The sequence below is a fragment of the Schistocerca americana genome, chromosome 3 (genome assembly GCF_021461395.2).
Source record: "Schistocerca americana isolate TAMUIC-IGC-003095 chromosome 3, iqSchAmer2.1, whole genome shotgun sequence".
Taxonomy (NCBI): domain Eukaryota; kingdom Metazoa; phylum Arthropoda; class Insecta; order Orthoptera; family Acrididae; genus Schistocerca; species Schistocerca americana.
Genome location: NC_060121.1, coordinates 190427613 through 190429489, shown reverse-complemented (window position 1 = coordinate 190429489; position 1877 = coordinate 190427613). Strand labels below are relative to the sequence as shown.

The window sequence follows — 1877 nt, the reverse complement described above, 5'->3', positions numbered from 1 at the left end:
TTCAATACCTCCTCATTAGTTACGTGATCTAACCACCTTATCTTCAGCATTCTTCTGTAGCACCACATTTCGAAAGCTTCTATTCTCTTCTTGTCCAAACTGGTTATCGTCCATGTTTCACTTCCATACATGGCTACACTCCATACAAATACTTTCAGAAACGACTTCTTGACACTTGAATCTATACTCGATGTTAACAAATTTCTCTTCTTCAGAAACGATTTCCTTGCCATTGCCAGTCTACATTTTGTATCCTCTCTACTTCGACCGTCATCTGTTATTTTACTCCCTAAATAGCAAAACTCGTTTACTACTTTAAGTGTCTCATTTCCTAATCTAATCCCCTCAGCATCACCCGATTTAATTTGACTACATTCCATTCGAACCTCAAAGATTTTACTTCTTCTCCATGAATTTTAATACCTACACCGCATTTATATACTGGGCAATATTTATATATTTCTTTGCAAGATACGTTTATGGTATATGGTGGGAGCTCATTTGTATTAAGAAGCGAACTTTAGCAAATCATTAATTTTTGCTTACGTAAGAGCTTGCCGTTGCTGCCAGCATATAAAACTAGCCGTTCGTATGAACGTGCGAAACTTTATCGGCAAACTAGAATAAAGGAGAGAGGAATGATATAGTGGTCAATACAAATGGGACACCCGTATACTATCCTGTCCAGACGTCTCTACCTTTCCTTTTGAGATGTATTGCAGATCGTCACTAACCAGTTTTCAGTGTAGATCTACCGCTCCACCGTTTGGACCTGACGTGTCTGCATTAGCAGTGTCCGTGACAACGCACCGGCGCTGCACGCACGCCAATAGCCGTTCCGCGCACGCCGTACAGTGCTGTGTGTGTGTGTGTGTGTGGAGTTATTGTGCTCGCGTTGCGTGGGCGGGCCGCACGTCCGCCGCAGGTGCCGCGCCCTTCGTCCTGCCCTACGCCCTAATTCTCCGCCCCTCCGCTGCAGAGCTGACCGGCGACCCGGCCTTAAATCACAACCTGCTGCTAAGGCCGGCCTGCCCCTGTCAGACGGTTTATAACGCCACCAGTGCGCCGCTGTGGTGCTAATTTAGTTAACCAGCGATGAGGTGGTGATGCTCGTCCTTCGTCCGCCAACAATTTCAACGTAAATCAACGAGGTGCAGCGTTACATACCAAATTATGCAGGAAAACACGGGTAATTCAAATAATAAACTGAGAAACAGCACTGAGAGAGAAACTCCCTGGCAGATTAAAACTGTGTGCCGGACCGAGACTCGAACTCGGGACCTTTGCCTTTCGCGGGCAAATGCTCTACCAACTGAGCTACCCAAACACGACTCCTTTCTTTCAGGAGTGCTAGTTCTGCAAGGTCCGCAGGAGAGCTTCTGTAAAGTTTGGAAGGTAGGAGACGAGGTACTGGCAGAAGTAAAGCCGTGAGAACGGGGCGTGAGTCGTGCTTGGGTAGCTCAGTTGGTAGAGCACTTGCCCGCGAAAGGCAAAGGTCCCGAGTTCGAGTCTCGGTCCGGCACACAGTTTTAATCTGCCAAGAAGTTTCATATCAGCGCACACTCCGCTGCAGAGTGAAAAACTCATTCAGGGAGCAATGAGAGAGTTTTGATCATCGTCCTCAAGAATTAGGCTTTTTGGGCTGGTCCACGTCATAAACGTTCAGGTCATCTCTTTTGATGGTCGTCCAAGTTTTTCTTTCCTGTTGGACTACCAGGTGTACCGGTATGAAATGAATGTTTTTTTTTTGTGAAAATGAAACGCTAATTTTGAATTGAAAAGCAAAAACGTTTTACTCAAAGTACTGTCCATTGCTTTCTATACATTTTGACCACCTTTCTGGCAATGTGTGGACACCACGCCAATAGAAATGATCG

General features: G+C 45.8%; 1 non-coding gene across 1 annotated transcript; it reads right to left on the bottom strand.

Annotated features, from left to right (window-relative positions):
- Positions 1–1252: 1252 nt before the first annotated feature.
- On the bottom strand, positions 1253–1327 carry Trnas-cga. The gene has a single exon. It is a non-coding gene; the product is annotated as a tRNA-Ser (tRNA).
- Between the last annotated feature and the right edge of the window lie 550 nt (positions 1328–1877).